At 42.7% G+C, this 12,355-nt stretch overlaps 4 non-coding genes across 4 annotated transcripts; all 4 read right to left on the bottom strand.

The window, feature by feature from the left end:
* Nucleotides 1-8,429: 8,429 nt before the first annotated feature.
* Nucleotides 8,430-8,502, bottom strand: trnaf-gaa (transfer RNA phenylalanine (anticodon GAA)). The gene has a single exon. It is a non-coding gene; the product is annotated as a tRNA-Phe (tRNA).
* Nucleotides 8,503-8,581: 79 nt separating this feature from the next.
* On the bottom strand, nt 8,582-8,655 carry trnai-aau (transfer RNA isoleucine (anticodon AAU)). The gene has a single exon. It is a non-coding gene; the product is annotated as a tRNA-Ile (tRNA).
* Nucleotides 8,656-8,764: 109 nt separating this feature from the next.
* Nucleotides 8,765-8,836, bottom strand: trnaq-cug (transfer RNA glutamine (anticodon CUG)). The gene has a single exon. It is a non-coding gene; the product is annotated as a tRNA-Gln (tRNA).
* A 911-nt stretch (nt 8,837-9,747) lies between these two features.
* trnai-aau (transfer RNA isoleucine (anticodon AAU)) lies at nt 9,748-9,821 on the bottom strand. Its single transcript has one exon. It is a non-coding gene; the product is annotated as a tRNA-Ile (tRNA).
* Nucleotides 9,822-12,355: the final 2,534 nt, after the last annotated feature.

A 12,355-nucleotide genomic window follows, 5' to 3' on the forward strand; every position in this document is an offset into this window, starting at 1 on the left:
ATGTCACACTCAGCAGCAAACTGTCCCACTGCATACTGAAGGTCCATGTCCTATGAAGCCAAACGGACAACGTTATCTGCAAATAATAGAGACAGTCCTAGCTTGCACCTAAAATTCTGTCAGTAAAACCTATATTTCTGAGATCAGCCTCAAAAATAACTTATTTACAAAATGAAATAAATAAATAGATGGATAATCACTGTAGTGGTGGAAGGGTAAGTAGGATGGCTTGTTCAACCATAAACCAAGATGGAGCTCTCTCATGAGGGATGTACCAGTGCGCGAGATGTCTCAGACTGAAGGCGCATTAATGAAATAAATGCTCAGGAAGCCCCAACCCTTTTTTTATCAACTGGCTGTTGCAATGTACTCTTATGCAACCTAGGCTGCTTACTGTTCCAAAGAAATTAATTGACTAAATTATCAAACTGATTTAAATATTGTAAAGAAATATTTACAGGGATATACTGAAGTAGAGAAGTAACTTTAGGAAGGCAATTCATGTTGAGTGTGTTAGTTTGTTATTTTGAGTACCTCAGAGCAGTGGTTCTCAATTCTGGTGTTTGTGCAAAATGATTTGACAACCGTCCCAAATTAATTTTAGCTTATATTTCTCGATCTTAGAATCACACCTCAGAAACCACAAAAGCAGAGATTTGGCTTATCTTTAACTGCTTAAGATCAATTTGCACCAGATCAGCAAAATACAACATTTGTTTGAGTTTCCTTCGCCGACTGGCCTCGACAAAACACGGCGTTCCTGATTGGTTGGTGACTCCGCTTCAGTGACGTCCTTGGGATTCACTCGCTTGTGAGTGGAAGTTGTCCTGGGATACCGGGGTGACAGACTCTGCTGAGAGTCGGTTTGCAGACGTTTTTTACAGTTTCTGCGGTTCCTAAACTTTAATAGGTTGCATGGAAGGTTCTTTGCGGCCCGATTGCATGGCAGTGCAGTGTCCAAAAGCAAGGCGAGAGAGGGCAGAGAGCAGCAGCGAACTAATGCAAAAAGCAAAGTTTTTTACTGTTGCAGTAGGTTTTTAAGTGATCTGGTTCGGTCCATCTCTACGGCCGTGTCTTCCAATGAGCAGTTGCCATGGAGGGCAGGCCCACGCCCTGTATCATTATGCTCAGGGTAAGTCATTAACAGACTGCTTGGTAATTTTATATGTATTAAAATATCTTGTAAATTCGTTACTATCTTACATCAAATGTTACAAGACAAATAATGTTTCTGATACTAGTTTTTCGTTTACACCAATGTATTGCAAATATCACTAGCTTTTGTTTAGCACCAGATATCATACATTTCAGACACACGCAGAAGGATTCATCTGCTATAAGGGTTAAAAACCATTGATTAACTTGGTTGCAATAAACACATGTAGTATTCAAAGAAAGCCACTGCCAAGGAGGGACATATTTAGTGTTCTCCTTAGGTCTCTGGAATTTTTTTGAAGTAGCACACAACTCTTAAATTCACTAATCCAATTTTTGTTAATTCACAAATTGTCTTTTGATTTTATGAGTTGTATTTTGTAAATGAATATTTTGTTATGGTAGTATGGGGTTTTGGTCGAATGGAATTGGGAGGCTAATAGTACCAGCTGGGTTTGGTGCCTGCTGAGGTCAGTGATGGCTTTTGATTTGTGCCATGCTCTCTCTGTTGCCCTGGGTGCTGTTCTATGTTATCTCAGAACATGCCCTAACACTAACCATTCTCAGACTATCTGACAGCCAGGGAGTAGGGTGCATTGGTCTGGTGGAGACAGGACTGATCTCACCTAGGCAGGATGTTAACGTGGAGTGTTTCTGCTGAGCTATTTACATCAAGAAGTGAGAACCGTGTATGTTTGAGGGAAGAGAGGATGTAACAGTGGGGGAGAAGTGTGTGGAGGACAAACCAATTTTTACTAGTAGCAATTTAGTTGATGAAACTAGAAACTCCGCTCTCCTAGAAACACCAGCTCGGGTTCAACAACACCAAGCCCAGCCTAGAAGCCGACTCGATACAGAGGCTCCAATAAGAGGCCGAAGGCCTATCCTCTCTTCTTCAGCAAGGACTCAATGCTGCATACAATCCCCATCCCCCGTCACTCAAAATCGCCACCCACCTTTTCTAGTTTCTTCATACGCCTCCGGAAGATCATCATCCCTCAATTTCAACAAGATGACTGTGAACGAACGCCGCCAGACCCTCATAAATGCCGGAATCTCCATCCCTAACAGCTGCAATAAAATGAAACTACTAAAACTCTAAGAATCCATCTCATCACCAACTCCGCCGCCTCAGCACAGCAGAACCGCTCGCTGCCACCACACCCCCTATCCTCAACCCACCACAGCTCCACATGCACTTCTGGAAATCTTTCTGGAGCATTAAAGAAAGCAACCAAGAAAAGCAATAAAAAGCAATCCCATGGAACTGGACAAACTGCACCTACCATAACATTCCAAAACATGGACAATCCACCGGATAATGACGCCACTCTCGGACTTTCCACCCCCCTCCCTTTGCCTCCAGCTCCACATTCCAGTGAAAACTCCAGCCCTACTCTTTCAGCCATCCCTTCCACCCTTAATCCTCCTCAATTCTCTCTTCCTTCCAACCTCCCTCACTCTTCAACCCAGATTATTTCTACCCAGTCTTTCTCTACAAGTCCTAACGCTCTTCCTCTCCCTACTCATTACCCCTCTTCCAGTTTTCCCTCTACATCCCTTCACCAAGCACCCACCTCCGTTACCAACCCTCCCTAACAGTCTACAACAAACAAAAGAGTACTCAAGAAGACAGTGGGGAATTTTTTTTTTTTTTTTTTTGTCAAACAAGAATCGATTTTATTTTATGCACAAGAAATGTTGAAGGGTTTATAAGCAAGATCAAATATGAAGAAACAAGTCTGAGTGACCATAAGCCAATTTTTATGAATCTAGACTGGAGTAATGTGAAAAGAGGGCCAGGGGTATGGGTTTTAAACACAGCGGTTTTAAAGAATGAAGACTATGTTTTGAGTATAAAGCAAATTATTCAAAAGGAAAAAGGGAATGAAATTTATAATGAGGACAAAAGAATGTGATGGGAAAATGTGAAACATTAAGTTAAAAAGTTTACAATAAAATATTGTAGACAGTTACAAAATTGTAAAAAAAATAGAAGGAAAAGGAGCTGAAAGAAAAACTAGAAAACGAATTGAAAAATGAGAATGGAAAAGATATACAAAAGATAAAAGAACTGGAAGGAAGACTGAAAGAAATGGAGGAGGAGAAATTTGAAGGTGCAAGATTAAGAAGCAAAGCTAAATTTACAGTGGAGGGGGAAAAGTGCACTAAATTTTTCTTTGATCTAGAGAAGAGAAGAGGGAAGGCAGAAATGATTAAAGAAATAAGGAGCAAAAATGGGAACATAGTAGAACAAAATGAGGAGATTTTGGAAGAAATAAGATCATATTATGAGAAATTGTTTTGCACAGAGGGAGTAAAAGAAAAAGAAAAAAGGGAATTGCTAAATCTAATCAAATCAAGAGTAGAAGAAGAGGAAAAAAGAGAATGTGACAAGGAGGTAAGAGAAGAAGAAATAAAAAGAGCAATTAGTGAATTGAACAAAAAGAAAAGTCCAGGAATTGATGGGTTGGGAAGTGAATTTTATATTGTTTTTAAAGGTATTTTATCTAGTATTTTAAAGGAAGTATATGATGAGATTTTTGAGAATGGTGGGGTAAATAAAAGAATGGGGATGGGCTTAATGAAAGTGATATACAAAGGAAAGGGGGATAAAGTAGATTTAAAAAATTATAGACCCATAACAATGCTCAATACTGATTTGAAGATTTTAGCAAATGTTTTAGCTAACAGACTAAAGGAAGTGATGCCAAGCATAATCAAAACAAACCAAGCATATAGTATAAAAGGACGAGACATTGCTGACACAACTATGAGTATTAAAGACACAGTAAGATATATAAATGATAAGAAGAAAGATGGTTTTTTAATTAGTCTGGACTTCGAGAAAGCTTTTGATAGAGTGGAGCATGACTTTTTATTTGGAGTGCTAAAGAGTTTTGGTTTTGGGGAAAATTTTATAAAGTGGGTTCAGATTTTATATAGAGGAGCTATAACCAGGATAAAATGCAATGGTTTTTTAACGGACTGTTTTAAAATAACAAGATCAATCAGACAGGGTTATGTGCACTTTTATATGCTTAGTTGCAGAACAACTGGGATTAGCTGTGAAGCACGAGGAACGAATAAAAGGATAGAGGTAGAGGGGGGAGTGAATAAAATATTTCAATATGCTGACGATACTACATTAATACTACAAGATCTGGCAAGTGTAAAGCAAGCAATGGAAACGGTACAACATTTTTGCAAGGGTTCAGGAGCTAAAATAAACGAAGATAAAACAGTATATTTGAGATTTGGAGGAACTGAGGCTTTATCTGGACATTTTACGTTCAAGGAAATGGATGAAATTAAAATTTTAGGCATTGTAGTTGGGAGGGATGAAAAGAAAGCAGAAGCAACTATGTGGGAGGAAATGTTAGGAGGGATTGAAAGAAGGCTGAGGTTTTGGAAGTTAATGTCCTTAACTTTGAAGGGGAGGGTTTTAATTTTGAATGTTTTAATGGATGAATGTTTAATAATGATTAGTTCGGAAACGCAAATAAATACATTGAAACCTTTGAACATCCTTAAGGTTTTGAAGAAGTGCACTCAAAGAATGCATCCCGCTTGAGGCATGATGTGACAACTCTGTACTGTAGATAAAAATTTGATTCATTATTTTTTGTAAAAAAAAAAATACTTAGTGTGTTTTCACAAAATATTCTTACAACATTTTCATTTGTGTCGTGTGCCACACCTGCAAAGAGCTGTGCTTCACATTGTGATGCAGCAAACACCAGTTCTTCATCATCTTCAGCAGTGGATCTGGAAGTGCCTGGAGCATAAATCTTAAAAATATTACTGTGAAAAATACACACAGCCAAATGTACAATACGATGGTGCTTACTTACCAGTAGTAAAAAGCTGCCTTTGGGCCATACGTTTGGCTGGGGGTTCTGCTGTAGGAGGAGGTACAGTGGACTGCAGTTTTGGATCTGGAAACAGAGAGTTTGACATAACAATAAATAAACACATATATAACTGATGTTGGGATAATTCTGTATCATGCTCAGTATTCACTCTCCTACTTACAGGGTTTAACAGGTGACATCAGTTTTTTTGCCAGCTGTGAAGGAGACAAGTGCTTGCCCCGTTTCAACAGCGATTTCACAGTGGCAGTCTGCTGTACACCTGTTTGGATGGCTGCAGGTGGAGGAGCAGGGACACTGGATGCTGCAGGTGAAGGTGCAGAGACACTGGATGCTGCAGGTGGAGGTGCAGAGGCAGCAGCAGAAGCCAGTCTTTTCAGGACATACGTCTTGAAAAGTGCCATGTTGGTTTTTGGCCTGGCATCTGCCTTAACCAGGTACCTGATGAGGGCTTGAGCCTCCTTGTTCTGGTCCTCAAACACATCTTTCATGGACCGGCCCTTAAAGTCACCAAACTCCACCATCAAGCACCCTGTATCTCCTTTTGCCCTGGCTTCTGCTTGCATTTCCTGTTTCCTCTGGTACTTCTCTACTTCTTCTGCAATCTCCCTGATGGAGGAAGTGTACTGAAGAAACAGGTGTTTGTTTTCTGACAAGGGTGTTGTCTGCAGCTTCTCATCAGAAATGCTAAGCACCAGGTACACCGCATACCCCAGAGCATGCTCTAGGAGCCATCTAAATCTTTGGCCCTGGTACTTGCCAAACTGAATCTTGCAGTGAGCCAGAACTAAAAACTGGTCACTGGGGTCTCCACCATTGCTGCTGACAAAAGCAGTGGCCTCTGCCAGCACCTCTTTCTTGGGTTTGGCCCTTCCAGACTCCCTGCTTACAAGGCGCTCTGCCTCTGCAGATGGCCCCAAGAGGAGTCTGCTTGATGTCGCTGATTGGCGGCGGAAAATCGGGTATGCGTACATTTTTTCTGAAAAAAAAAAAACATTAGAGAGAACATTACCTAGAGCATTTAGAAAGATACATTTACATTAAGTCTGAAACAATAATTTAACAATGTAGACATAATCCATATTATTGCAGTAGTAAATATACTTCTGGTGAATTTTCTACAGATATGCCTAATATATGCATGGTAGTACAACTTAAAATTCATATAAATAAATGAGAAACAACAGAAATTAAAACATTAAGTTATAAAATACACATTAAACTCTTAAGTCTTTACATTATGACTATTTTGTAAATAAAATGTTTGTACTTCAGCTATTTAATATAACTATTCTGTTGTGTAATATATCTGAAAACACAAGTAATAAAATAAACAAAATACAATATATGCTTTTAATATTTTTACAATAGATTTATGAAATACAATACAATCTAATTACTAAATATATATCATATACTGTCATGAACAAGTGTTAAACTCAAATGTTTTTAACGTTTGTGCAGTCGTTTTACTTAAAATAGAATTATTTTAAAAGTATAAAATTATTTGCTAAATTAAAAGTTTAAGAAAAAAACTTTAACTCTGTATTTAATGCAATTACATTATAAGTAACTGTAACTGTACATTTAAATACAGTAACGTTAACTTTTTAGAGTGTACACCGCGATAATAGGGCCCAATATTGCTAGGTCGAATGGGGGCATTATTATTCTAAACAAATGTCAGAACATTTTGTTTCATCATTTGACCAAATGGCGATGATTCCACCTTTTCTGATCACTAGCGACATTTTGCTCTGTATTTATCATGGGAAACATTACCGTTTTACAAGTTATGTAGAAAACATCTGCTATAACGTTACCTGCTGTCGATTGTACTATCATTTAACAGAAATACACACAGTATAATAAACTAATAATAAAGTAGTGTTACATCTGCTTACCTGATTCAAAGATGACGATTATAATAAAGTGTCGTGTGATTGGTCAAAAGTAAGCCATCGAGGAAAAACGCGATTGGTCAAAAAATACATCACAGCAAAAAGAAATGCGATTGGTCAAAAGTAAGCCACCGAGGTGAGACGTGATTGGCTCATGTGGGCTTACTTTGGGCTTACCTTTGGCTCTGTAGACGGGATGCTGCAGGCGCAAGCGAGAGGTAGCGGGATCGATGCCCGCATTCTCCACTTGTGTTTTCATGCCTTTCACAGTGGGCTTTTATTGCAAAGCTGGGTTGCACCTGGAGGGTTTAGAGCGAAATTTCCTTACGTCAGCTTTGCCGGTTCTGTATAGTACTAATCATTGCAATCCTTCAGAAGCCCTATCAAGTCACAGTTTTCTTTTATTTGATGGCGCGTCCGCAGTGGGAAATCAAAGCACTAAATATATAGCAGAGTGCTGTCGATTAGCCCATAGGAATCATCACCAGAAGCAATGTGCCACCTGGGAGAAGATAGCGTTTTGGTCAAATGGAAGCAGGTGGACTTGAGGGTGAAGCAGCTGGACTTGAGGGTCCTAGAAAACCCATAGTAACTGTTATTCTCTGGCCTTCAAGGGAATAGAATGCTATTTTAGCTTTTTTGTGCGGTGCTGGCAAAAAAAAAAAAACAGGTCCCATCTAGATTTGAATTTAGATCGCTGGATGCAGAGTGCTATCCATTACATTATGGAACCTCAAGATGGTGTAGAGCTGCTGCCCGAGATGAAGATGATGAATTAAAAAACTGGCCTTGCAGGAAAGTAGCAGAAGGTCCATCCAAGGCAAGGCCAATGTGCATTGATTTCTGAGTAACTCGTCATTCGGCATGCAGGGCTCCTCACACATTTACTGGAGCATTACTAGGTAGGGCCTTCAAAAGAAAAGCATGCCATTCTAGGCAATTTGACGACTAAATGGCAGGCAGGGCAAAGAAGCCACCACAGAACAGATGTGATCTTATTTTTTCTTTTTCGACCACGTCTAAAATGTTCAATTTTGATTGTGAAAAGGGGAATTAGCTTAAATGGTAGAACGGTCGCTTAGCATGCATGAGAGAGGTAGCTGGATCGATGCCCGCATTATCCACTTCTGTTTTCATGCCTTTCACAGTGGCTTTTATTGCAAAGCTGGTTGCACCTGGAGGGTTTAGAGCGAATTTCCTTACGTCAGCTTTGCCGGTTCTGTATAGTACTAATCATTGCAATCCTTCAGAAGCCCTATCAAGTCACAGTTTTCTTTTATTCGATGGCGCGTCCGCAGTGGGAAATCAAAGCACTAAATATATAGCAGAGTGCTGTCGATTAGGCCATATGAATCATCACCAGAAGCGATGTGACCACCTGGGAGAAAGATAGCGTTTTGGTCAAATGGAAGCAGGTGGACTTAAGGGTGAAGCGGCTATGCTTTTTGGGTGACTTTCATTCAACTGACCCTGTGCCCAAAACAGAACAACAACATTGCTTTGCCGAAACCCGGGATCGAAACAGGGACCTTTAGATCTTCAGTCTAACGCTCTCCCAACTGAGCTATTTCGGCTGCCATGACACAGCTTTCCTGCAGCAGGGATGTCTGTGAGACCAAGCTGAGCCCTTAAGTGCATCTGAGAGTAAAAGTTTGGCCAGTACGGGTATCGAACCCGCGACCTTGGCGTTATTAGCACCACGCTCTAACCAACTGAGCTAACCGGCCGTTTTCTTACCAGTGTGCTGGAAAAACCAGAGTTAGTGTCATTCTTTGGCCTTCAAGGGAACAGGATGCTATTTTAACTTTTTTTGTGCAGTGCTGGCAAAATAAAAACAGGTCCCACCGAGATTTGAACTCGGATCGCTGGATTCAGAGTCCAGAGTGCTAACCATTACACCATGGAACCTTAAGATGACACAGAGCTGCTGCCCGACATGAAGATGATGAATTGAAAAAATGGCCTTGCAGGAAAGTAGCAGAAGGTCCATCCAAGGCAAGGCCAATGTGCATTGATTTCTGAGTAACTCGTCATTCGGCATGCAGGGCTCCTCACACATTTACTGGATCAGGACTAGGTAGGTCCTTCAAAAGAAAAGCACGCTATTCTAGGCAATTTGACGACTAAATGGCAGGCAGGGCAAAGAAGCCACCACAGAACAGATGTGATCTTATTTTTTCTTTTTTACCACGTCTAAAATGTTCATTTGGTTGTGAAAAGGGGAATTAGCTCAAATGGTAGAGCGCTCGCTTAGCATGCGAGAGGTAGCGGGATCGATGCCCCGCATTATCCACTTCTGTTTTCATGCCTTTCACACTGGCTTTTATTGGCAAAGCTGGTTGCACCTGGAGGTTTAGAGCGAAATTTCCTTACGTCAGCTTTGCCGGTTCTGTATAAGTACTAATCATTGCAATCCTTCAGAAGCCCTATCAAGTCACAGTTTTCTTTTATCGATGGTGCGTCCGCAGTGGGAAATCAAAGCACTAAATATATAGCAGAGTGCTGTCGATTAGCCCATAGGAATCATCACCAGAAGCGATGTGACCACCTGGGAGAAAGATAGCGTTTTGGTCAAATGGAGGCAGGTGGACTTAAGGGTGAAGCGGTGAGGCTTTTTGGGTGACTTTCATTCAACTGACCCTGTGCCCAAAACCAGAACAACAACATTGCCGAAACCCAGGATCGAACCAGGGATCTTTAGATCTTCAGTCTAACGCTCTCCCAAATAAGCTATTTCGGCTGCCATGACACAGCTTTCCTGCAGCAGGGATGTCTGTGAGACCAAGCTGAGCCCTTAAGTGCATCTGAGAGTAAAAGTTTGGCCAGTACAGGTATCGAACCCGCGACCTTGGCGTTATTAGCACCACGCTCTAACCAACTGAGCTAACCGGCTGTTTTCTTACCAGTGTGCTGGAAAACCCAGAGTTAGTGTCATTCTAAGTGGTTGCTAGGCGGTTGCTAAGGTGTTTCTAGGTGGTTGCTAGGCGGTTGCTAAGGTGTTGCTAGGTGGTTGCTAGGCGGTTGCTAAGGTGTTGCTAGGTGGTTGCTAAGGTGTTGCTAGGTGGTTTCTATGCAGTTGCTAAGGTGTTGCTAGGCGGTTGCTAAGGTGTTGCTAGGCTGTTGTTAGGTGGTTGCTAGGCGGTTGCTGAGGTGTTGCTAGGCGGTTGCTAAGGTGTTGCTAGGTGGTTGCTAGGCGGTTGCTAAGGTGTTGCTAGGTGGTTGCTAGGGTGTTGCTAGGTGGTTGCTAAGGTGTTGCTTGGTGGTTGCTAAGGTGTTGCTAGGTGGTTGCTGAGGTGTTGCTAGGTGGTTGCTAGGCGGTTGCTAAGGTGTTGCTAGGTGGTTGCTAAGCGGTTGCTAAGGTGTTGCTAGGTTGTGGGTATGCGGTTGCTAAGGTGTTGCTAAGTGGTTTCTAGGCGTTTGCAAAGGTGTTGCTAGGCGGTTGCTAAGGTGTTGCTAAGCTGTTGCTAGGTGGTTGCTAGGCGGTTGCTGAGGTGTTGCTAGGTGGTTGCTAGGCGGTTGCTAAGGTGTTGCTAGGTGGTTGCTAAGGTGTTGCTGGGTGGTTGCTATGTGGTTGCTAAGGTGTTGCTAGGCGGTTGCTAAGGTGTTGCTAGGTGGTTGCTAGGCGGTTGCTAAGGTGTTGCTAGGTGGTTGCTAGGCGGTTGCTAAGGTGTTTCTGGGTGGTTGCTATGTGGTTGCTAAGGTGTTGCTAGGTGGTTGCTATGCAGTTGCTAAGGTGTTGCTAGGCGGTTGCTAAGTTGTTGCTAGGTGGTTGCTAGGCAGTTGCTAGGTGGTTGCTATGCGGTTGCTAAGGTGTTGCTAGGTGGTTGCTAGGGTGTTGCTAGGTGGTTGCTAAGATGTTGCTAGGCGGTTGCTAAGGTGTTGCTAGGTGGTTGCTAGGGTGTTGCTAGGTGGTTGCTAAGGTGTTGCTAGGCGGTTGCTAAGGTGTTGCTAGGTGGTTGCTAAGGTGTTGCTAGGTGGTTGCTATGCGGTTGCTAAGGTGTTGCTAGGTGGTTGCTAGGGTGTTGCTAGGTGGTTGCTAAGATGTTGCTAGGCGGTTGCTAAGGTGTTGCTAGGTGGTTGCTATGCGGTTGCTAAGGTGTTGCTAGGTGGTTGCTAAGATGTTGCTATGCGGTTGCTAAGGTGGTTGCTAAGGTGTTGCTAGGTGGTGGGTATGCGGTTGCTAAGGTGTTGCTAGGTGGTTTCTAGGCGGTTGCAAAGGTGTTGCTAGGCGGTTGCTAAGGTGTTGCTAGGCTGTTGCTACGTGGTTGTTAAGGTGTTGCTAGGTGGTTGCTAGGCGGTTGCTGAGGTGTTGCTAGGTGGTTGCTAGGCGGTTGCTAAGGTGTTGCTAGGTGGTTGCTAAGGTGTTGCTGGGTGGTTGCTATGTGGTTGCTAAGGTGTTGCTAGGTGGTTGCTATGCAGTTGCTAAGGTGTTGCTAGGCGGTTGCTAAGGTGTTGCTAGGTGGTTGCTAGACGGTTGCTAAGGTGTTGCTGGGTGGTTGCTATGTGGTTGCTAAGGTGTTGCTAGGTGGTTGCTATGCAGTTGCTAAGGTGTTGCTAGGCGGTTTCTAAGTTGTTGCTAGGTGGTTGCTAAGGTGTTGCTAGGTGGTTGCTATGCGGTTGCTAAGGTGTTGCTAGGTGGTTGCTAGGGTGTTGCTAGGTGGTTGCTAAAATGTTGCTAGGCGGTTGCTAAGGTGTTGCTAGGTGGTTGCTATGCGGTTGCTAAGGTGTTGCTAGGTGGTTGCTAGGCGGTTGCTAAGGTGTTGCTAGGTGGTTGCTAGGGTGTTGCTAGGTGGTTGCTAAGGTGTTGCTAGGTGGTTGCTAAGATGTTGCTAGGCGGTTGCTAAGGTGGTTGCCAAGGTGTTGCTAAGTGGTTGCTAAGGTGTTGCTAGGTGGTGGGTATGCGGTTGCTAAGGTGTTGCTAGGTGGTTTCTAGGCGGATGCAAAGGTGTTGCTAGGCGGTTGCTAAGGTGTTGCTAAGCTGTTGCTAGGTGGTTGCTAAGGTGTTGCTAGGTGGTTGCTAGGCGGTTGCTAAGGTGTTGCTAGGTGGTTGCTAGGCGGTTGCTAAGGCGTTGCTAGGTGGTTGCTAAGGCGTTGCTAGGTGGTTGCTATGTGGTTACTAGGCAGTTGCTAAGGAGTTGCTAGGTGGTTGCTAACCGGTTGCTAAGGCGTTCCTAGGTGGTTGCTAAGACGTTGCTAGGTGTTTGCTAAGGTATTGCTAGGCGGTTGCGCCAGGAGTCTTTTATCCTGGACCACTTTTGTTGTGTTTTTATACATTTTTGTGATGTAGGCTTCATCTTCGTCTGACAGTTTGTCAACACGACACAGACCAACATTTCTCTCACGATGACCACAATTAATCTTCGGATGTTTTCCCTGAATGCCTTGCCCGTTTGCTCTTCTCCCTTTGATGATTTTCTTTAGATGCCT

The sequence above is a fragment of the Danio aesculapii genome, chromosome 4 (genome assembly GCF_903798145.1).
Source record: "Danio aesculapii chromosome 4, fDanAes4.1, whole genome shotgun sequence".
Lineage (NCBI taxonomy): Eukaryota > Metazoa > Chordata > Actinopteri > Cypriniformes > Danionidae > Danio > Danio aesculapii.